Genomic DNA, 25,568 nt, shown 5'->3' with positions numbered 1-25,568 from the left:
AATAACCTCTATTTTCACTGTATTTGATGTTGATATAATTTGGGGAGGGGAAGACAAAAACAAATTGGGATTCATGTGAACCCATTGCAACAATGACATGTACAAGACGTTATGTCGAAAATTGAACTTTACAACTTTGGCACAGGGGGACGGGGGGCAGAAATCGAGATGGGAAGGGATGGGATGGGTAAACAAGGGAGGAGGCAACAATGGTTGATAAGAAATGTACTCATTACTTTGTTCATGTAATTGTAAATCCTCCGTACATATTTTCACATTAAAAATCATGAAATAATAAAGTAAGAATCCATGCCAGTTTTTTTGCATGTCGTGGGGCTTGAATATTGGGCCTGGGCACTCTTCCTGTGCTCTTCAGCTCAAGAATAACACTGTACCACTTGAGACACTGTGCCGTTTCTGGTTTGCAAGAGACATATTGGCGGTAAGAATCTCACAGACTTTTCTGCCCAGGCTGGCTTTGAACCATTATGCTCAGATCTCAGAATTTTGGGTAGCTAGGATGTCAGCATGAGCCACTAAAGGCCAGATTCAAGACAAGTTTAAAATAGCAAGCTTATTGAACCTTCTGGCTTTTTCTAATGAACAATGTTATTTTTCAGCATTAATTTATAACTTAGAGTAATTTTTAGGTGTAACTTGGAATTTTTTTAATAGAATCAAATATAACTGTTACTATTACTCAGTATCTCACAAATCCACTGTAATTGACTTTTCCCAAAGACAATTATTACATACTATATTACTCATCATTATTATTACACTCTATATTACATATAGTGTGAAGTGAAAATAGTTTGGACCATTTCATATAAATTAGTAGATGCTACTTTAGCATTATAAATTCAGAACTGTGATTTTAAATGAAGGAAAGAAGATTTCTGAGTTAAAATGAAATATAAATATGTAATGTGTCCCAACTGAATCAAAAATTCTGATTTTATCCAGATAAAAATATTTTCTTTCCACTAAAGTCTTTGAAGTAATACCATTGGAAATAGTGTGACAATAGGAGGAAGAATTAAAATCATGTCAAACAATGTCTGTGATTCTGATATCCCCTCCACTATGAAGATCTGCCCATTCCCAGTTGTAACAAAATTTCAAGTGTCTCTCTTAGAATGTATTTGGAAAAGTTCTCAATCACTGACTATTTTTGTAATTTCTGTTATATGAAACAAAATATTGACACAAAACAATTGAAATAAAACACACACATATGTTGAAATCACCACAACTGGAAAAACAACCAACAAAGTAGATCTTCCCCAGGAACAAAAACATGTTTTGCCCAGTTTTTTTAAGCACAAAAACCTCAAATACATGTTAACTTGGAGTAGAGCCATAAGGAAAATGGTGTCTCAGAAATATGGTTGTGTTAATTTGTAATTAAATTCATCTAGATGAGCCTAATGTAGCAAATCCCTTGAATGGATCAAATTGTTTAAAATGAATGTGACTGTATGCGGAGTGAAATCTGCACATATTTAAAAGAATAAAATAACAAAATCAAGGCATACTTAAAAAATTCAGAAAAGCAATGAATGAGTCCAATATTATCCATATTGAGAACTAATTCCTACTGATTTAACAAGAAAAAATATGCAACTAATAGAATCTGAGCAGAGTACAAGAGTGTATATACTTTAAACTCTTCCAAATTACACTTTGTAGAAGATTAAATGTGGGTAATCTAAAGAACATCAACACATGATATAAATGAAATTAAAAATCTCATGAAAAGAGAGAAGTAGTTTCTGGAAAATAATAGCTTAACAAATGGTGGTGAAAATCTTTCTAGTACTGAGAAAATTGCATACCTATTTATTTAGATCCAAAAAAGACCCCAGTTACTCAAGCTGATTTGAAACTTTGGCAAAGTAGCAGGATACATCTGTAACATTATTATGGATGTTGACTCTGGCACGGAATTCATTTCCTCTTTGATCTGACAAATGAATATATGAAAGAACATAACTTCTCCAACTAAATATCAAGATTTAACTAAACATATCACATGAAAAGTCATAATGTAATCCATATTGCAACTGGGATAAGAGAAAAATCAGTCATAGTGATTCTGTATTTATTGTAAATGTAGATGTTTTTCATAAATTATTTCCTTTAGTTTGCATTTTCAAAATATTGTGTTACATGATGTATATCTTGGTAACTAATTTTGAATGTCTCCTTAAATTTTGTTCTGTGTATAATGTATCTCTTCTGTTTCTAACCCATGAAATGATTTTGATTCCAAAAACATTCTAATAACCACTGTTTATAATACACAAAATCTCATAAGCATGACACCAGTAAGCATTGGTTAACATTTTGATACCAGGGTCTCATGACTGATGAGGCCTATCTTCCTGAGTTACATTGTACCTAGATTCTTCAGCCTAAATTTAGCCACTGTTAAAAAATGTTTATATCTTTATTTATCACCCATCAGAGATTAAATCTGAGTATAAAGCCTAAGGAAAACGATAAAGTAAGAATTTAGCTTATCTGGATATTAAGTAAACAAAATGCAGCATAGAGTAACTCACTGGATTAAAGTCAACCTATTTCACCAAAACATTCTAAGCATTACCTTACAATGTGTTTAATTCTCATGAAGGGAATGTGGAATATGAGAAGAGGACTAACCAAGCACTGTCTTCAAAATATATATAATTTGGATTTATCTCTAAATTTCGCTATAAACATTTCTGATAAAAACTGTTTGAATAATTGTTTTATAATATATCCTAGTTTCATATACCAAATTACATTCAGAAAATGGGATATAACAATTAACTAAAGAAAGTCCTGGCAGAAAAAAATTGCACCTCTATACTATGTGACACCCAATTCTGAGGTATTTCATTATGCCTCCATTTAATGAATGTGATTGATTAAATGTTTCATAAAGTAATAATTAAAATTGATCAGTGTATTACAATCTAATAGTTTACAATTTTATCCTAGAATCATTCAAGAACTTCCCATTCAATCATGACATACATCACATTCCATTGGTACTCATATGGATAGGAATGTGTTTCTTAGGATCTCCTGCCATTTGGAGGTGGCAGGACCAGGATTCCTGTGGGCTCCAGCTCCCAGCCGAGGATAGGGAACTCACTGGTGTGTTCAAGAATAACAACAAGACCAATGATTAGGCAGGCACCAGTGGTTCTCAGAAGTCCTCCTTGATACTTACAAGGTGGCAGAAAAGTCCTTGAGAGCCCTGTCCAACTTCAGGGCCAACAATGCCAGAAGTATAGCCATATGACTCCAGTGTTGGAGGGCTAGCCTTAAGTAAAGCAGTTCATGGACTGTGCCCAGATCCAGAGTTCAAGGTCCGGGAGTGGCAACAAACAGACATACACAACAATCTTTGCAGCCATCTGCCTAAAGCAGGTCACATTCAGCAGCCGTTATTTACATTTTATTATGAGGCCAATGCAGGAACAGTCACAAACCAGGCAGGGGAAGAGAAAATCAAGTCTCTTAGAAATAATCAGTATTCAGAAAATTAAACTTGGGGACATAAAATGGTAGCATAATTATGTAAAAACTACCAATAAGAAAAAGATGAGGGGTCTGGGAATGTGGATTAGTGAGAGAGTGCTTGTCTAACAAGCAAGAAGCCCTGGGTTTGATTCCTCAGTAGCACATTCAAGAAAAAGCCAGAATTGGACTTGGATGTCAGAAGGAAAGAAGGGAACACTTCCCAGTCATGAGGTCTTCTGCAGTGTGCCAGGACACCAACATAGTCTTCACAGAACCACAGAACAGGAAGACTGTATCTTTCCCACCTCTCAGGCAGCCGAGGGCCCCAGAGTCAAGAGGGCAGAGCCAGGTTCTAACTCAGGCACTTGGAACCAGAAGAGAAAGGGCTCTGCCTCTCCCTGGACTGGGGATTTGCATTAATGATGTGGAGAATGAAGGAAGGAGAATGGACTGGCAAAGGTAGAAGATCAGCCTTCATATGTGACAGATGGAGAGTCAAAAACCCCCTCTCGATATTAGCGATGGTAAATAATGCTACAAAAAACATAGTTGTGCTGGTAGCTTTAGTGTGGTCTTGTTTGTAAACATTTGGATAAATGCCCAAAAGTGGGACTGCTGGGTCATAGGGGAGCTCGATGTGGAGTCTTTTGAGCAACCTCCATACTGCTTTACAAAGTGGTGGAACAAGTTTACATTCCCACCAACAATGAAGTAAGGTTCGCTTCTGTCCACATCCCCTCCAGCATCTGTTCTTGTCACAGTTCTTGATTTTTGCCATTCTAACTTGGGTGAGGTGGTATCTCAATGTTGTTTTGATTTGCATTTCTTTTATGGCTAGGGAGGTTGAGCATTTCTTAAAGTGTGTGTTTGCCATCCTTCTTTCTTCTTCAGAGAATTTTCTCTTTAAGTCATTAGCCCATTTATTTATTGGGTAGTTGTTTCTTTGAGGATTTGTTGTTGGGGGATTTAATTTTTTGAGTACCAAGTATATTTTAGATACGAGACCCTTGTCAGTTGTGTGGCAGGTGAAGATCTTCTCCTAATCCATGGGCTTTCTATTGATCTTGCTAGCTATGTCTTTTGCCATGAAGAAGCTCTGCAATTTCATGCAATCCCATTTGTCCAACCTTTCTTTGATTTTTTGTGTTTCCCGGTCTCTATTAAGAAAATTTCAGCCTGCAACTAGAGACCTAAGGTTTCTCCTATTCTATAATGTAATGTTTTCAGAGTCTCTGCTTTAACTCCGAGGTCTTTGATCCTTTTGGATTTGATTCTGGTGCAGATGGATATATAAGAATCTAGCTTTAGTTTTCTACAAGTAGTTAACCAATTTTGCCAGCACCATTTCCTGAAGAGGCTGTCTTTCTTCCATTCTATAGTTTTAGCTCCCTTACCAAAGATTAGACGCCTATAGGTCTGTAGCTTCATTTCTGGGTTTTCAATTCTATTCCGTTGGTCCTGATGAAACTTCTTGTGCCAGTACCAAGCTATTTTGATTACTATGGCTTTAGAGTAGAGTTTGAAATTTGGTATTGATATACCTCCAGCAGCATTCATTCTGTTGAGGAGCGTTTTTGCTATTCGGGGTCTTTTATAGTTCCATATGAATTTTAGGATTGCCTCTTCTATTTCCTTAAAGAATGACGTTGGAATTTTGATAGGTATCGCATTGAATTTGTAGATAGCCTTGGGAAGTGTTGCCATTTTCACGATATTAATCTTCCAATCCAGGAGCATGGGAGTTTTTCCCATTTTCTAAGTTCTGTTTTGATTTCCTTTTTCAAGTTTTTAAAGTTTTCATCATAGAGGTCCTTCACTTCTTTGGTTAAGTGAATTCCTAGGTATTTTATTTTTTGTGGGGCTATTACAAATCAAGTTGCTTTCCTAATTTCAGCCCTACTTTTCTCATAGTTGGCATACAGAAAATCCATGGATTTAGGGGGGTTAATTTTATACCCTGCTATTTTGCCAAAGTTTTGAATCAGCTTGAGTAATTTGGGAGTTGAGTCTATGGGATTTTTTTAAAATTTAATTTAATTTTATTTGTGAACATACTGTACAGAGGAATTACAGTTACATGGGCAGGATAATGCGTACATTTCTTACCAAGCATTGCATTCGCCTCCTTTGTTTACCCTTCACATCCCTTCCCAGCCTCCCCCCTCCCCCCCCCTAATCCCAATCCTTGTCCTTCTCCCCCCCTTCCCCCACCCCTGCACCGACATTGTAAAGCTCCATTTGGACATGACAATTTGTATTTCTCATTGTTGCAACAGGTCCACCTGTATCCTTAAACAACTGGTTTATTCCCATCTCCTCCACAAGTTTTTCTGACATCAAATATAGTGAAAGCAGGGGTTATACTGTGGGGGAGGGACATAAAAGCAAAAAAGAGATAATATTATAAATGCGTTAGAAAAACATAGGGATCATTTTCCTGACATCACATTATCTGACATTTTCTGCTTGACTCATACATATACTAGATATTACAAACAAGGGAAACCATGGGACGTATGTTTCTTTGGGCATGGCTTACTTCATTTAATATAATTTTTTTCAAGTTTTTCAATTTCCTAACAAATGGGGCAATGTCATTCTTTCTGATGGAGGAATAGAATTCCATTGTGTATATATACCACATTTTCTTGATCCATTCATCTACTGAGGGGCATCTGGGTTGGTTCCCTATCTTAGCTGTGGTAAATAATGCTGCAATAAAAATAGTTGTGCTGGTAGCTTTAGTGTGGTCTTGTTTGTAAACATTTGGGTAAATGCCCAAAAGTGGGATTGCTGGGTCATAGGGGACCTCTATGTGACGTCTTTTGAGGAACCTCCATATTGCTTTCCAAAGTGGTTGAACAAGTTTACATTCTCACAAACAATGAAGTAAGGTTCCTTTATGTCCACATCCTCTCCAGCATCTGTTGTTAGAGTTCTTGATTTTTGCCATTCTAACTGGAGTGAGGTGATATGTCAATGTTGTTTTGATTTGCATTTCTTTTATGGCTAGGGATGTTGAACATTTCTTCATGTGACTATTGGCCATCCTTCTTTCTTCTTCAGAGAAGTTTCTCTTTAAGACATTCGCTCACTTATTTATTGGGCAGTTGTTTCTTTGAGGATTTGTTGTTCGGGGGTTTAATTTTTTGAGTTCCATGTATATTTTAGATATGAGATCCTTGTCCGTTGTATGGCTAGTAAAGATCTCCTCCCAATCCGTGGGCTTTCTATTGATCTTGCTAGCAATGTCATTTGCCCTGCAGAAGCTCTGCAACATTATGCAATCCCATTTGTCCAACCTTTCTTTGATTTGTTGTGTTTCCGCGTCTCCATTCAGAAAAATTTGGCCTTTGCAAAGGAGAAGTAGGGTTTCTCCTATTCCATCCTGTAATGTTTTCAAAATATCTGCTTTAAGTACAAGGTCTTTAATCCATTTGGAGTTGATTCTGGTGCAGGATGATATATAAGGATCTAGCCTAAGTTTTCTACATGTAGTTAACCAATTTTGCCAGCACCATTTACTGTAGAGGCTGTCTTTCTTCCATTCTATTGTTTTAGCTCCCTTATCGAAGATTAGATGACTATAGGTCTGTAGGTTCATTTCTGGGTTTTCAATTCTATTCCATTGGTCCTGAGGTCTGTTCTTATGCCAATACCAAGCTGTTTTGATTACTATGGATTTATAGTAGAGTTTGAAGTTTGGTATTGATATTCCTCCAGCAGTGTTCTTTCCATTGTGGAGCGTTTTTGCTATTCGGGTCATTTATTGTTCCATATGAATTTTTGGATTGCCTCTTCTATTTCCTTGAAGAATGAGATTGGAATTTTGATAAGTATTGCGTTGAATTTGTAGATATCCTTAGGAAGTATTGCCATTTTCACGATGTTAATCTTTCCAATCCAGGAGAATGGGAGGTTTTGCCATTTTTTAAGTTCTGTGTTGATATCCTTTTTTAAGATTTTCAAGTTTTCATCATAGAGGTCCTTCACTTCTTTAGTTAAGTTAATTCCTAGGTATTTTATTTTTTGTGGGGCTATTACAAATGGAGTTGCTTTCCTAATTTCAGCCACACTTTTCTCATTGTTGGCAAATAGAAATGCCATTGATTTTGGGGGGTTAATTTTATAACCTGCTACTTTGCCAAAGTTTTGAATCAGCTTGAGTAATTTGGGAGTGGAATCTATGGGATTCTTTAAATACAAGATCATGTCATCTGCAAAAAGGGAGAGTTTTATTTCTTCTTTCCCTATTTGGATCCCATTTATGTATTTGATCTTGTCTTATTGCTGTAGCTAGGCTTTCTAATACTAGATTGAAGAGAAATGGAGAGAGTGGGCATCCTTGTCTTGTTCCTGAGTTAAGAGGAAATGGCTTTAGTTTTTCACCATTGAGTATAATGCTGGCTGAAGGTTTGTCATGTACAGCCTTTATTGTACTGAGGAATGTTCCATGGATTCCTAATTTTTCCAAAACCTTCATAATAAAGGGGTGTTGGATCTTGTCGAATGCTTTTTCTGCAAATGTTGAGATAACCATGTGGTTCTTATTCTTGCTCCTGTTGATGTGATGAATAATATTAATTGATTTGCATATATTTAACCAGGTTTGCATCCCTGAAATGAATCCTGTTTGATCATGGTGTATGATTTTTTGGATGAATTGTAGAAGTCGATTGGCCAAAATTTTGTTGAGAAGTTTTGCATCAATGTTCATCAAAGAAATGGGTCTATAGTTCTCTTTCTTTGATGAGTCCCTGCCTGGTTTTGGGATGAGGGTTATGATGGCTTCATAGAATGTGGTCGGTAGTGAGCTTTCTCTTTCAATTTCATTGAAGAGTTGGAGGAGTATTGGTGTGAGCTCTGCTTTGAAAGCCTTGTAAAATTCCGCTGTAAAACCATCTGGTCCTGGACTTTTCTTAGCTGGGAGGTCTCTTATTGCTGTTTCTATTTCAATGCTTGATATGGGCCTGTTAAGCTGGTTTAACTCATCTTGGTTTAGTTTTGGCATGTCAATATTTGCTAGGAAAAGGTCCATTTCTGTCAAGTTCTCAAACTTATTAGCATAAAGTTTTGAGAAGTATTCCCTTATAATACTCTGAATCTTGGTTGTTTCCGTGGTGATGTTTCCATTCTCATCTCTGAGTTTATTAATTTTGGTGTGTTCTCTCCTTTTTCTGATAAGGTTTGCTAAGGGTTTGTCAATTTTGTTAAGTTTTTCAAAGAACCCACTCTTTGTTTTGTTGATTCTTTCTATAGTTTTTTTGGATTCTAATTCATTTAATTCTGATTTAATTTTGATTATTTCTTTCAGTCTACTGGATTGGGGTTTATCTTGCTGCTCTTTTTCAAGGATTTTTAGATGTGTCATTAAATTGCTAGTTTCCGATCTCTCCAATTTGTTGATGTAGGAACTCAGAGCTATAAACTTGCCTCTGAGTACTGCCTTTGCTGTGTCCCAGAGGAGCTGGTAATTTGTGTGTTCATTTTTGTTGAATAGCATGAACATTTGAATTTCCTTTCTAATCTATTCCATGACCCACTCATGATTCAGCAGTGTGTTGTTCAGCCCCCATGTAATACCAGATATTCGTCGGTGCCTTTTGGTGTTGAGTTCTAATTTTATTCCCTTGTGGTCAGAGAATTTGCAAGGTATAACTTCAATGTTTTGAATTTAGACAAGTTTGCTTTGTGGCCTAAAATGTGGTCTATTTTAGAAAACGTTCCATGTGCTGCTGAGAAAAACGTGTATTCTGATGCTTCTGGGTGAAATGTTCGGTAGATGTCTGTTAAGTCTAGTTGATTTATGCAGCTATTTAGATCTGTGCTTTCTCTGTTGAGTTTTCGCCGAGTTGATCTATCTAGTGGGGAGAGTGGTGTGTTAAAATCCCCAACAATTAATGTCTTTGGATCTATATGGTATTTGAGGGAAAGTAGTGTTTCTTTGATAAATTTGGGTGCTCCATTGTTTGGTGAATAGATATTTAGAATTGTAATATCCTCCTGAAGGAGAGATCCTTTAATTAGTATGTAGCCACATTCTTTACCTCTTCTCACGAATTTTAATTTGAAGTCTATTTTATCTGATATTAGGATTGCAACTTCCGCCTGTTTATGTGGGCCGTTTGCTTGGAAGATTTTGTTCCAGCCTTTAACATTGAAAATGTGTTTGTTTTTACGGGCAAGATGTGACTCCTGCAGGCAGCAGATAGAAGGGTATTGTTTTTTAATCCAACTACACAGTCTATGTCGCTTAATTGGAGAGTTCAGTCCGTTAACACTTAGAGATAGGCTGATAGTTATTTGGGAGTTACTGCCATGTTATCCACCTTCTTGGGGGCTGTGAAAACTGAGTTCTTCCTATGGTTCTTGGATTCTCAGTTTGGGTGCAGTTTCTTGGCTTTTATTGTGGTCTTGTTGGTTTTCTATGTGTAGGACATCTTTAAGAATCTTTTGTAGGCCTGGTTTGGTGGAGATGTATTTTTTCAATTTTTCTTTGCTATGGAAGGTTTTTATTTGGCCTTCAGTTATGAAGGAGACTTTAGCTGGGTACAGTATTCTTGGTTGATAGTTGTTTGTTTTTGTGTCATGGCATACCTCATTCCAGGCTCTTCTTGCTTTGATTGTCTCTGCTGAGAAATCTGAGGTGATTCTAATTGATTTTCCTTTATAGGTGATTAGTCTTTTCTCCTTGACAGCTTTAAGGATCTTTTACTTGGTCTGAGTTGATCCTGTGTGGATTATAAGGTGACGGTGGGTTGTCCTATTCTGGTCTTGTCTATTTGGGGTTCTAAAAGATTCTTGTATCTGAATAGGCCTATCTTTTTATATGTTTGGGAAGTTCTCTGGTAGGATCCTGTTAAACAAATTTCCTAGACCATTAACTTCTGTTTCTAGGTGCTCCTCTACACCCATTATCCTTAGATTAGGCCTTCTGATGGTGTCTTCCAAGTGTTGGATAGATCTATCATATTTCTTGGACTTGTCTTGGATGGTTGTATGTTCTTTCTCTATAATATCTAGGCTGTCTTCAATCCCAAAACTTCGATGTTCTGCATGGTCTAACCTGCTGTCAAGACTCTCTACTTTGTTTTTTATCTCAATTCCTTCTAATTGGTTAGCTCTGATGGCTTCAAGTTCTTTGTTGAAGCTCTGTTTTAGGTCTTGTACGAATTTCTTTACTTCCTTAATTTGGTGTTCAGTTTTTGTTCTCAAATCACTTAATTGATGGGTTATGGTTTCTTTGGACTCCCATTCCTTCTGTTGGGTTCCATTCAGCATTCCCTTTGTGGTCGCCCTGACTTCATTCAGCTCTTTGTTAATGGATTCCATGAATGCCTTTAGTGATCTTTGTGTATTCTCTACCTGGTCTCTCAATTCCTGAATTACTTTTTAATTACCTTCCTGCCGTTTGTGGGATTCCTGCAGTTCTCTTTCCTCCAGTTCGTTGGATTCCTGCAGTTCTCTTTGAGTATTCTCAGCCTGCTCACGCCATTCCTCCCTTTCTCTTTGAGTATTCTCAAGTTGTTCACGCAAATCCTGTATCAGTTTTTGAGTAGCTTCCTCACGCTTATGATATTCCTGTATAAACTTTTGGGATGCCTCCCCTCTCTCTTACTATCACGCTCATACCGAGTCCTTTGTAAGTTGTCAAACTTCTCATTTATCATGTTTGCCACCAGTGTTTGTAGAGCTATTTGGGAACTCTCCTCTGGATTGTTCGTTATTTGATCTGACCACTGATTATCAAGATTGGGAATTGAGATAACCGGATTTGCCATTTTTCTTCTGTTTTTCCAGCTTACTCTGCCCATTTGAGATGAAAATAGCACCAGTTTTGTGCTAGAACACTATCTTAAGGCAACCATCAACCAACGTTTGCACTTGTACAGTCAATAGTCTACAGATACAATCTAGTTCGACAGATACATCTATTCAACATCAAACAACTATATGTTAATGGGCTTCGAACCGCAGAGAAGAATTTGGAAAACCAGAAATTTTTAGGGTTAGGGAGAGGTGTGGGGGAAAAATAGGAATAGATTTGTGTGGGGAGGCACAGGGAGAGTTAACTATGTCCTAATCTCAATGCAGGAAATAGGTTGGGTAGATGCAAGTAGAGACGGAGAGAAAAAGAAGAAAGGGAAAGGGAAATAAAAAGAGACCCGAAAAAATATTTAGAAACGTAAAAATTAATATAGTTATGAAGATTGAAAGACCATCTATTTAGAAAGGAATGTGAGTATATTGAGAAAACAGGAGGGAGATAAAGGAGATGTGAAAAACTTAAAAAAATGCTTAAAATATTATATTGGTATAAAGAGGTAGTACTGCTATTAAGGAATTTAAGTCTCAGAGGTTTTGGATTGTGTAATAAATTTGTGGATTAAGTGTGTACACAATGGGGAATAGGGTCTACTATTTAACTACGGGTTAATCTGAGGATGTGCAGGACAAGAGTTAAGTCACATACAGAAGAACAAAAGAAAGGAAAAAGTGAAAAAGATAAGAAAGGCAGAAAAGAAAGATCAGGAGTTCAGTAGAGCTAGACAAAAAACAAAAAGATAATTAAGAAAGAATGAAAAAGAGAAAGAAGACAAGAAAAGAAAGGAAAACGCACATTCCCATATTCCTAAAATAAAAATTATAAGAGGGAAATAAAGTTACTGGAAAACAATCATTTTTTCAAAAAAGGCAAAAATTAAAGATTATTAAAAGTTTTAGAAAAGAAAAAAATTTATATATATATATATATATATATAAGGTACCAATAAAAGGAAAAATAAAAGACATAGAAGAAAAAAAAGTTCTTTGATTTATTTTTTTATTTTTTTGGGAGGGGTGGGAAGAATCCTGTATCTCCCTTTTGTCGGTAACCAGCGTCTTGTTGGAGTCTCTGGTCAGCTTGAGGTCCTGTGGCTTGATTAGTTTCTTAAGTCAGTTTGTTCGAACAGGCAGAAAAATGCTCTGCTTTACCCAAGATTTTGAGATCCCCCTCCCAGGTTAGTTTAATGGGAGGGTGATCTGCTTTGAGAATCACAAAAGTGGGGTGATGAGGCTAGGTTCTGGTAGAGTTGAGACCTTTCAACAAGCAGTAGCTTTTCCCTGGGGCTATTTTGTGAAAAACTCACAGAGCCCAGCCTGGAGCCATTCTCAGGGTTTCTGTTTTTCAATTGATTGTGGAGGCTGCTAGAGGGAGGGGCAGCCTCTGGCTCTGAATACCCAGTGAGGAAATCCACTTCAGTGGCTGGTGTCTGAGCTGGGTGACTTTTCCCTGGATGGAACTGAGTCTGGCAAGTCACTTCGCCGTTAAGTTCTTGTGACATGTTAAATGACTCGTTTTATTCCAAGGCCTGAGTTGGAGCTGGCAGCCCCTCCGAGCTTTGTCGGTATCCAAGATGGAAATCACCGGTGCTGGGGGGGAGTGGTGGCCTTCCCTCCTCTGCTCCCTGAGAAGGAGTGAGGACGTCGGGCTTGTACTCACGCCGAGTCTTGGATCCTGGATCGTCTCTGGTCTGCAAACTGCAGGATGAAGATGTCCGCTCCTTGTCGGATCTTGCTGGTGTTGAGTAGAATCCTCTTGCCTGCTGAGTCTGGCTCCTTCGTCCCGGACTCTCTGTGTGAGCGCTCAGGTATGGCCATGGTTGCGGTCACCGCTGTGACCCTGCCACTGCCGCGGCAGCTGCTGGCAAGCGCTCAGATGTGTCTCCTTGTCTTGGCTTCCCCTCTATTCTCTAACTCTCTGTCCTGTGATGGCACACTTGGTGAGATTCTCTGGCTTAGGATTGTTCACTGGAACTTTAAAACTGCTTTCTATGGGAGAGCTTGTTCAGATTCCGTCTATATGATTTTTAAATACAAGATCATTTCATCTGCAAATAGGGAGAGTTTTATTTCTTCTTTCCCTATTTGTATCCCCTTTATGTCAGCATATTGCAGTATTGTTTACCATAGCTAAGATCTGGAACCAACCCAGATGCCCCTCAGTAGATGAATAGATCAAGAAAATGTGGTATATATACACAATGGAATTCTATTCCTCATTCAGAAAGAATGATGTTGCCCCATTTGTTATGTAATGGAAAGGATTGGAAAAAATTATATTAAGTGAAGTAAGCCAAGCCCAAAGAAACATAGTTCCCATGATTCCCCTTATTTGCAATATCTAGCATATGTATGAGTCAAGCAGAAAAGGTCAGATAAGGTGATGTTAGAAAAATGAACCCTAAGATATGTATTTTAAATGTTTTTTTTTCATGCATTTGTTTCTAACGCAATTATAAGATTATTTCTTTGTTGCTTTGTATGTGCCTCCCCCACAGTATAACCCCTGCTTTCACTGTATTTGATGTCGGTATAATTTGTGGAGGGGAAGGGGAAAAACAAGTCCTTTAAATAAGGATACAGGAGGACCTGTTGCAACAATGAGAAGTACAAGTTGTCATGTCGAAAAAGAACTTTACAACTTGGGAGGGGGAGGATTGGATGAAGGGCCAGAGGGAGGGAGGGAAGGGATGGGAAGGGTAAACCAAGGAGGAGACTACAATTCTTAGAAGGGTCTTGTTTTTTAATCCAACTAGACAGTCTATGTCGCTTAATTGGAGAGTTCAGTCTGTTAACGTTAAGAGATAGGACTGAGAGGTATTTGGGAGTTCCTGCCATGTTATCCACCTTCTTGGGGGCTGTGAAAACTGGGTTCTTCCTAAGGTTCTTGGATTCTCAGTTTGGGTGCAGTTTCTTGGCCTTTGTTGCGTTCTTGTTGGTTTTCTATGTGTAGGACATCTTTAAGAATCTTTTGCAGGGCTGGTTTGGTGGAGATGTATTGTTTCAATTTTTCTTTGCTATGGAAGGTTTTTATTTGGCCTTCAGTTATGAAGGAGAGTTTAGCTGGGTACAGTATTCTTGGTTGATAGTTGTTTGTGTTTAGGGCATGGCATACCTCATTCCAGGCTCTTCTTGCTTTGATTGTCTCTGCTGAGAAATCTGAGGTGATTCTAATTGGTTTCCCTTTATAGGTGATTAACCTTTAATCCTTGACAGCTTTAAGGATCTTTTCCTTGGTCTGGGTTGTTCCTGTGTGGATTATAATGTGACGGTGGGATGTCCTATTCTGGTCTGGTCTATTTGGGGTTCTAAAAGCTCCTTGTATCTGAATAGGCCTATCTTTTTGTATGTTTGGGAAGTTCTCTGCTAGGATCCTGTTAAACAAATTTCCTAGACCATTAATTTCTGTTTCTAGGTGCTCCTCTACACCCATTATCCTTAGATTGGGCCTTCTGATGGTGTCCTCCAGGTGTTGGATAGACCTATCATATTTCTTGGACTTGTCTTGGATGGTTGTATGTTCTTTCTCTATAATATCTAGGCTGTCTTCAATCCCTGAGATTCGATCTTCTGCATGGTCTAACCTGCTGTCAAGACTCTCTACTTTGTTTTTTATCTCAATTCCTTCTAATTGGTTAGCTTTGATGGCTTCAAGTTCTTTGTTGAAGCTCTGTTTTAGGTCTTGTATGAATTTCTTTACTTCCTTAATTTGGTCTTCAGTGTTTGTTCTCAAATCACTTAGTTGATTGGTTATGGTTTCTTTGGACTCCCATTCCTTCTGTTGGGTTCCATTCAGCATTCCCTTTGTGGTCTCCCTTACTTCCTTCAGCTCTTTGTTAATGGATTCCATGAATGTCTTTAGTGATCTTCGTGTATTCTCTACCTGGTCTCTTAATTCGTGAATTACTCTTTGATTAGTTTCCTCCCTTCTGTGGGATTCCTGCAGTTCTCTTTGATTGTTCTCTGCCTGCTCACGCCATTCCTCCCTTTCTCTTTGAGTATTCTCAAGTTGTTCACGCAAATCCTGTATCAGTTTTTGAGAAGCTTCCTCACGCTTATGATATTCCTGTATAAACTTCTGGGATGCCTCCTCTCTCTCCCTATCACGCTCATACAGAGTCCTTTGTACATTGTCAAACTTCTCATTTATCATGTTTGCTATTAGTGTTTGTAGAGCTATTTGGGAACTCTCCTCTGGATTATTCTTTATCTGTTCTAATCCCTGATTATCAAGGTTGGGAATTGAGATACCCGAATTTGCCATTTTTCTTGTGTTTTTCCGGCTTACTCGGCCCATTTGAGATAAAGATTGCACCAGTTTTGTGCTAGAACACTATCTTAAGGCAACCATCAACCAAAGTTTGCATTTGTACAGTCAATAGTCTACAGTTACAATCTAGTTCTACAGATACATCTATTCAACATCAAACGACTATATGTTAAAGGACTTCGAACCGCAGAAAAGAATTTGGAAAACCAGAAATTATTAGGATTAGTGAGAGATGTGGGTAAAAAATAGGAATAGATTGGTGTGGGGAGGCACAGGGAGAGTTAACTATGTCCTAATCACAGTGCAGGAAATGGGTTCGGTAGGATGCAAGTAGAGAGAGAGAGAAAAAGAAGAGACGGAAAGGGGAATAAAGAGAGACCAGAAAAAGAATAGAAACGTAAAAATTAATGTTATTATAGAGGTTAAAAGACCGTCTATTTAGAGAGGAATGTGAATATGTTCAGAGAAGGGGAGGGACATAGAGGAGATGTGAAAAGCTTTAAGGGAGAAGAAAAGATCAGAAGTTCAGTAGAGCTAGATAAAAAACTAAAAGATAATTAAGAAAGAAAGAAAAAGAGAAAGAAGACAAGAAAAGAAAGGAAAACTCTCATTCACGTAATTCTGAAATAAAAATTATAAGATGAGAAAAAAAAAGTTACTGGAAAACAATTATTTTTTCAGAAGAGGCAAAAATTAAAGATTAATAAAAGTTTTAGAAGGGAAAAAAATTTATATACATATATTTATATATGTATATATAAGGTAACAAAAAACAAAAAACAAGCAAAAAAAAAGAAAAGAAGAAGAAGAAGAAAAAAAAAAAAGAAAAAAAAAGTCTTTTGATTTTTTTTTTTGGGGGGGGAGGAGTGGGAAGAATCCTGTATCTCCCTTTTGTCTGCAACCAGTCTCTTGTTGGAGTCTCTGGTCAGCTTGAGGTCCTGTGGCTTGATTGGTTTCTTAAGTCGGTTGGTTGGAAGAGGCAGAAAAATGCTCTGCTTTACCCAAGATTTTGAGATCCCCCTCCCAGGTTAGTTTTCTGGGAGGGTGGTCTGCTTTGAGAGTCACAAAAGAGGGGGATGTGGTGATGAGGCTAGGTTCTGGGTAGAGTTGAGGCCTTTCAACAAACAGTAGCTTTTCCCTGGGGCTATTTTGTGATAAAGCTCACAGCGCCCAGCCTGGAGCCATTCTCAGGGTTTCTGTTTTTCAATTGATTGTGGTGGCTGCTAGAGGGAGGGGCAGCCTCTGGCTCTGGTTACCCAGTGAGGCTAGGCACTCTGATGGCTGGCGCCTGAGCTGGGTGACTTTTCCCGGGATGGAGCTGAGTCTGGCAGGTCACTTCGGCGTTAAGTTCTTGTGACCTGCTAAATGACTCATTTTATTCCAAGGCCTGAGCTGGAGCTAACAGCAACTCCGAGCTTTGTCGGTATCCAAGATGGAGATCACCGGTGCTGGGGGGGGAGGGGTGGCCTTCCTTCCTCTGCTCCCTGAGGAGTGAGGATGTCGGGCTTGTACTCACGCCGAGTCTTGGATCCTGGGTCGTCTCTGGTGCCGAGTCTTGGATCCTGGGTCGTCTCTGGTCTGCAAGCTGCAGGGTGAAGATGTCCGCTCTTTGTTGGTTCTTGCTGCTGTTGAGTAGAATCCGCTCGCCCGCTGCATCTGGCTCCTTCGTCCCGGACTCTCTGTGTGAGCGCTCAGGTATGGCCCCCGGCTGTGGTCTCTGCCGTTTGCGACCCTGCCGCAGCCGCCGCCGCCGTGGCGGCTGCTGGCGACCACTCGGGTGCTTCTTTTTGCCTTGGCTTCCCCTCTCTTGTCTATCTCTCTGTCCTGCGATGGCACACTTGGTGTGATTCTCTGGCTTAGGACTGTTCACTGGAACTCTAAAGCTGCTTTCTATGCGAGAGCTTGTTCAGATTCCAGCTTCTCCTCCGCCATCTTCCCGGAACTCGAGACTACAATTCTTGATAAGAAATGTACTCACTATCTTGCCCTTGTAATTTTAACCCCTCAGTACAGTATTTTCACAATAAAAAACCCACTCCTTAAGACCAAAGAGCAAGGTTCTCTATTGTTAACTTACAGATAGCCTAGGGTTCCCTTCACCTGCGGGAGGAAGGTAAATAGTCATTGTTTGAAGAGGCTGAGAAAAGCCTGATCCTTTTGCAACACTGACAAATGTTTCAGGTTACCCCTCATTGGTGGCCGTGTCTAACATGAATGAAGTGGTTTTGCAGCTCACTTACATGTTTAGTGTCTAAATTCTGCCTCCTAATTCTGTAGGCCTAGGTCTCTTCGCCTAGTCTGGCTTTTGAAACTGTTTTCTGCCTTCAAATATTGTTACACTGGAGTTCTTCCTGCTAACAGGGCTAGGGCTTAGAAGCTGAGAACTTCATGTGAACCCAGGATTGGTCAATGATGTTTCTTGCCTGCTTTTCTAACTCAAGAACTCTAAGAACATTTACAGTGCAAATAACTTCTCATTACCAAGGGAAACACAGGAAGCTCTTGAACATCTGACCTGTCAGCAATAGAAGTCACAGTGTCATAGACATTCCAGCCCTGGCTGGCTTCATCCTGTGATCCTCAGACTTCAGCCTCCTGAGCTAGGGTGATGGGCATGAGTTACTGGTGCTCTTCTGTAATAACATTGGCATTACAAGTCAACTGCTTATCACAAAGGGCTTGGGCAACATATTAGGCCTTTTAACATTGGACCCTTCAGATACAAGGTTATAATGCTAAAGTCTGAGAGGCTATGCATATGGATAGGCTACACTTGATCCTTGAGCTCTGACTCCAATGCTGGTGTACATGAACATTCATTTTTCCAGAGAATGTTCTCCTAATTAACAAATAGGAAAAGTAATTTGCTTAACCCTCATTTTTGTTCCAGTTTTGTGTCTCAAACTCAAGAATGGGCACTGTTGCTGAGCCCTTCAGCTCAAGGAGAACACTCTACCACTTGACCCACAGCACCACATGTGGTCTTTTTGTGGTTCATTGGAGATAAGACTCTAACAGGTTTTCCTTGCCTAGGCTGTCTTTGAACTGTGATCTTCAGATCTCAGCCTCCTGAGAACCTAAGGTTCTGTTGTGAGCCACAAACATCTGGCCGGCTGTTTTTGCCAGACCTGGGGCTTGAGCTAAGGGCCTGGGTACTGTCTCTGAGCTCCTTTTTGTCAAGCCTAGCGCTGTACCACTTGAGCCACTCCAAAGCTTCTGGCTTTTTCTGAGTATGTGGCACTGAGGATTCAAACCTTACCATTCATGCATGCTGAGCCAGCTCTCAACCACTAAGCCACATTTCTAGCCCCACCCTAACAATTTTATCCCTCAACTTGCCTATCCCCATGAAAAGGCTTCTGAGTAAAAATTATCTAAAGAAATTCCTATAGGAAGGTTCTAAAGATAAAGAAGACAAAGTTCATACTTGGCAGAGACACTAAACATGTGAAGACTGTGAAAAATGCTTCCATTTAATTATGTATCATGTTTCAACACTTAATAAAATATTAATGAAAAACGAGTCAATGTCCTAAATTATTGTGTATAAATTTATAATAGGTGTAAAACATGTACTAAATATTATGTGTAGAATAATAAAAACACTAAACAATAAGAAAATGAAAAGTTAAAAATTAAAATAAATACAAAACCAATAATAAAATTATAATATGTAATAAACACACAAATGTAAATTTATATCATATATTACACATATATAGAAATATTTTTCCATTGCAGGGCCTTCATTCAGAAGTTGGCAACTCTAGCCTGAATTTCTTTTCCTCAAAGACAGTGAGCTTTGCCTTCACCCATGATGCAAAAGAGTTACCTGGATGGTGAGATCAAATCCCAGCAATGATGGAAATACTGGCCCCAGTTCCAAGACAGTGACTTAATTGTTTTTAAAGGAAGTAGTTTTGTTTATTCAGTTACATATTGAACATTAAAAAAAAGCAGTGTAGAATTTTGTACATCTATCAGACACCTTTCTCTTAACCCCAAAATGCTTGTCTGAGCATTACTTTTTTCATTTTTTATTGTAAAAATCTTGTACAGAGGGGTTACAGTTAAATGAGCATGGCAATGAGTACATTTCCTATTGAGCATTTTTGCCTCCTCCTTTTTTTCCCCCTCATTCCTCCCCTCCAGCTCCACAACTACTCCCCCTGCAGAGCTCTGTGACTTAATTTTTATTTTTGGATTTGCATGGGGTTTGAACTCAAGCAATGGCAAATCTGCACTTTCCCTCACATTGGTACATATTTACCAAGTTCAAATCCCAGGCTAGGAAAGAAAACTGGTAGAAATTCAAAACAAGTGAGCTTTATTTCTTTTTTAATTTAGTTAAATAATTAATTAATATTTTTATTTATTCTGTATTTTGCCAACATGAGGCTTGACCTCAATTCATGGCAACTCTACCACAGTTTCAATCACCCTAGGGTGGGGCACCCTCGGACCCATAGCCAATCTAGGGATCCTAGGCCCAGAGAGTTTTCAGGAAGAAAAAAAAACTAGCATAGCACAATAAGTGGCAAGCTGCAGAGGGCTGAGGTTTTTTCTGTTTTTTTCTTTGCACAGTGGCCATCCTGAGTCTGAATAACATGGCTGCAAAGTGGACCTGACCTGCCATATCTGAAGGCTGGCGTGCTATCAGGGAATCCAAAGGCCTACATGTGAACACAGGCCCCGGGTCCAAATCCCAGTGCTGACACCTACCAGTGGCAGGAGATCACAAGAGAGTCATGCCTATGCATAGGAATACCAATTGAAAGAGTAGTTCATGTTTCAGTCTAGTCAAAAATTGGATGCAATAATCCTAGGATGCTGATTGATCTTAATTCATAGGTTATTATGCATGGAAAGAATAATTTTCCTTCAAGGGTGGTATAATAAATGCCTAAGGGTTGGTAGGAGGGGGGTTCCGGGAGATGGTGGAGGAGAAGCTGGAATCTGAATAAGCTCTTACATAGAAAGCAGTTTTAGAGTTCCAGTGAACAGACCTAAGCCAGAGAATCACACAAAGTGTGCCATACAAGGACAGAGAGTTAAGCAAGAGAGGGGAAGCCAAGGCAAGGAGAAACATCTGAGCGCTTGCCAGCAGCTGCCGTGGCACTGGCAGGATCGCGGTGGCGACCGCAGCAGCGGCCATAACTGAGCCACAGAGTGTCCGGGATGAAGGAGCTAGATGCAGGAGCTAGTTGCAGCAGGCGAGCGGATTCTACACAACACCAGCAAGAATCGACAAGGAGAGGACATCTTCATCTTGCAGTTTGCAGACCAGAGATGGCCCAGGATCCAAGACTCAGCATGAGTAGAAGCCCGATTTCCTCACTCCTTCTGAGGGAGCAGAGGAGGGAAGGCCACCACTCTCCCCCCCACCAGCACCGGTGATCTCCATCTTGGATACCAACAAACCTCGGAGGAGCTGCCAGCTCCAACTCAGGCCTTGGAATAAAATGAGTCATTTAGCAGGTCACAAGAACTTAACGGAGAAGTGACCTGCCAGACTCACCTTCATCCAGGGAAAAGTCACCCAGCTCAGGAGCCAGCCATTGGAGTGGCTTTCTTCACTGGGAAACCAGAGCCAGAGGCTGCCCCTCCCTCTAGCAGCCTCCACAATCAATTGAAAAACAGAAACCCTGAGAATGGCTCCAGGCTGGGCTCTGTGAGTTTTTCACAAAATAGCCCCAGGGAAAAGCTACTGTTTGTTGAAAGGCCTAAACGCTACCCAGAACCTAGCCTCATCACTGCATCCCCCTCTTTTGTGATTCTCAAAGCAGATCACCCTCCCATTAAACTAACCTGGGAGGGGGATCTCAAAATCTTGGGTAAAGCAGAGCATTTTTCTGCCTGTTCGAACAAACTGACTTAAGAAACCAATCAAGCCACAGGACCTCAAGCTGACCAGAGACTCCAACAAGAGGCTGGTTACAGACAAAAGGGAGATACAGGATTCTTCCTACCCCTCCAAAAAAAATAAAAAAAAAATCAAAGAACTTTTTTTTTTCTTCTTCTTCTTTTCTTTTTATTTTTTTCTTTTTGGAACCTTATATATATATAAATTTTTTTCCTTTTCTAAAACTTTTATTAATCTTTAATTTTTGCCTTTTTTAAAAAAAATTGCTGTCCAGTAACTTTTTTTTCCCTCTTATAATTTTTATTTTAGGAATATGGGAATGTGCGTTTTCCTTTCTTTTCTTGTCTTCTTTCTCTTTTTCATTCTATCTTAATTATCCTTTTGTTTTTTGTCTAGCTCTACTGAACTTCTGATCTTTTTTCTCCCTTTCTTATCCTTTTAACCTTTTCCTTTCTTTTATTCTTCTTTATGTGACTTAACTCTTGTCCTGCACATCCTCAGATAAATCTGTACTTAACTAGTAGACCCTATCCCCCATTGTGTACACACTGAATCCACAAATTTATTACTCAATTCATAACCTCTGAGACTTAAATTCCTTAATAGCAGTACTACCTCTTTATACCTATATAATATTTTAAGCATTTTTTTAAGTTTTTCACATCTCCTCTATGTCCCTACACTTCTCTCAATATATTCACATTCCTCTCTAAATAGATGGTCTTTTAATCTCCTAATAATATTAATTTTTACATTTCTATCTTTTTTCTGGTCTCTTTTCATTTCCCTTTCCCTTTCTTCTTTTTCTCTCCGTCTCTACTTGCATCCTACCCAACCAATTTCCTTCATTGAGATTAGGACATACTTAACTCTCCCTGTGCCTCCCCACACCAATCTATTCCTATTTTTTACCCACATCTCTCCCTAACCCTAAAAATTTCTGGTTCTCCAAATTCTTCTCTGCGGTTCGAAACCCATTAATATATAGTTGTTTGATGTTTAATAGATGTATCTGTCGAACTAGATTGTATCTGTAGACTATTGACTGTACAAATGCAAACTTTGGTGGATGGTTGCCTTAAGATAGTGTTGTAGCACAAAACTGTTGCTATTTTCATCTCAAATGGGCAGAATAAGCCGGAAAACAGAAGAAAAATGGCAAATACGGGTATCTCAATTCCCAATCTTGATAATCAGGGGTCAGATCCGATAATGAATAATCCAGAGGAGAGTTCCCAAATAGCTCTACAAACACTGGTGGCAAACATGATAAATGAGAAGTTTGACAACTTACAAAGGACTCTGTATGAGCATGATAGGGAGAGAGAGGAGCCATCCCAAAAGTTTATACAGGAATACCACAAGCGTGAGGAAGCTACTCAAAAACTGATACAGGATTTGCGTGAACAACTTGAGAATACTCAAAGAGAAAGGGAGGAATGGCGTGAGCAGGCTGAGAATACTCAAAGAGAACTGCAGGAAGCCCAGGAACTGGAGGTAGCTAATCAAAGAGTAATACAGGAATTGAGAGACCAGGTAGAGAATACACAAAGATCACTAAAGGCATTCAGGGCATCCATTAACAATGAGCTGAAGGAAGTCAGGGAGACCACAAAGGGAATGCTGAATGGAATCCAACAGAAGGAATGGGAGTCCAAAGAAACCATAACCAATCAACTAAGTGATTTGAGAACAAACACTGAACACCAAATTAAGGAAGTAAAGAAATTCATACAAGACCTAAAACAGAGCTTCAACAAAGAACTTGAAGCCATCAAAGCTGACCAATTAGAAGGAAAAGAGATAAAAAACAAAGTAGAGGGTCTTGAGAGCAGGTTAGACCATGCAGAACATCGAATCTAAGGAATTGAAGACAGCCTAGATATTATAGAGAAAGAACATGCAACCATCCAAGACAAGTCCAAGAAATATGATAGATCTACCCAACACCTGGAAGACACCATCAGAAGGCCTAATCTAAGGATAATGGGTGTAGAGGAACACATAGAAACAGAAGTTAATGGTCTAGGAAATTGTTTAACAGGATCCTAGCAGAGAACTTCCCAAACATGCAAAAAGATAGGCCTATTTAGATACAAGAAGCTTTTGTAACTCCAACTAGACCAGACCAGAACAGGACATCCCACCATCACATTATAATCCACACAGGATCAACTCAGACCAAGGAAAAGTTCCTTAAAGCTGTCAAGGAGAAAAGATTAATCACCTATAAAGGGAAACTAATTAGAATAACCTCAGATTTCTCAGCAGAGACAATCAAAGCAAGAAGAGCCTGGAATGACGTATGCCATGCCCTAAAAACAAACAACTATCAACCAAGAATACTGTACCCAGCTAAAGTCTCCTTCATAACTGAAGGCCAAATAAAAACCTTCCATAGCAAAGAAAAATTGAAACAATACATCTCCACCAAACCAGGCCTACAAAAGATTCTTAAAGATGTCCTACACATAGAAAACCAACAAGACCACAATAAAGGCCAAGAAACTGCACCCAAACTGAGAATCCAAGAACCATAGGAAGAAACCAGGTTTCGCAGCCCCCAAGAAGGTGGATAACATGGTAGGAACTCCCAAATACCTCTCAGTCCGATCTCTTAACGTTAATGGACTGAACTATCCAATTAAGTGACATAGACTCTAGTTGGATTAAATAACAAGACCCTTCTATTTGCTGCCTGCAGGAGTCACATCTTGCCCGTAAAAACAAACACATTTTCAATGTTAAAGGCTGGAACAAAATCTACCAAGCAAACGGCCCTCATAAACAGGCGGGAGTTGCAATCTTAATATCAGATAAAATAGACTTCAAATTAAAATTTGTGAGAAGAGATGAAGAAGGTTACTACATACTAATTAAAGGATCTCTCCTTCAGGAGGATATTACAATTCTAAATATCTATTCACCAAACAATGGAGCACCCAAATTTATCAAGGAAACACTACTTTCCCTCAAATACCATATAGATCCAAAGACATTAATTGTTGGGGATTTTAACACACCACTCTCCCCACTAGATAGATCAACTCGGCAAAAACTCAACAGAGAAACCGCATATCCAAACAGCTGCATAGATCAACTAGACTTAACAAACATCTACCGAACATTTCACCCAGCAGCATCAGAATACACGTTCTTCTCAGCAGCACATGGAACGTTTCCTAAAATAGATCACATTTTAAGCCACAAAGCAAACTTGTCTAAATTCAGAAACATTGAAGTTGTACCTTGCATTCTCTCTGACCACAAGCGAATAAAATTAGCACTCAACACCAAAAACCACCAAAGAAAGTCCGGTATCACATGGGGGCTGAACAACACACTGTTGAATCAAGATTGGGTCATGGAAGAGATTAGAAAGGCAATTCAAATGTTCATGCTATTCAACAAAAATGAACACACAAATTACCAGCTCCTCTGGGACACAGAAAAGGCAGTACTCAGAGGCAAGTTTATAGCTCTGAGCTCTTACATCAACAAATTGGAGTAATCTGAAACTAACAAAATAATGACACATATAAACCTCTTTGAAAAAGAGCAGCAAGATAAACCCCAATCCAGTAGATGGAAAGAAATAATCAAAATTAAATCAGAATTAAATGAATTAGAATCCAAAAAAACTATAGAAAGAATCAACAAAACAAAGAGTTGGTTCTTCGAAAAACTTAACAAAATTGACAGACACTTAGCAAATCTAATGAGAAAAATAAGAGAACACACCCAAATTAATAAACTCAGAGAAGAGAATGGAAACATCACCACGGAAACAACCAAGATTCAGAGTATTATAAGGGAATATTTTTCAAAACTTTATGCTAATAAGTTTGAGAACTTGACAGAAATGGACCATTTCCTAGCAAATATTGACATACGAAAACTAAACCAAGATGAGTTAAAATATCTTAACAGGCCCATATCAAGTATTGAAATAGAAACAGCAATAAGAGACCTCCCAGCTAAGAAAAGTCCAGGACCCGATGATTTTACAGCGGAAATTTACCAGGACTTGAAAGCAGAGCTCACACAATACTCCTCCAACTCTTCAATGAAATTGAAAGAGAAAGCTCACTACAG

This window comes from Dipodomys merriami, unplaced genomic scaffold, assembly GCF_024711535.1.
Source record: "Dipodomys merriami isolate MVZ:Mamm:240054 unplaced genomic scaffold, mDipMer1.0.p SCAF_397, whole genome shotgun sequence".
NCBI classification, from domain to species: domain Eukaryota; kingdom Metazoa; phylum Chordata; class Mammalia; order Rodentia; family Heteromyidae; genus Dipodomys; species Dipodomys merriami.
Note: the sequence above shows the minus strand (reverse complement) of the source record.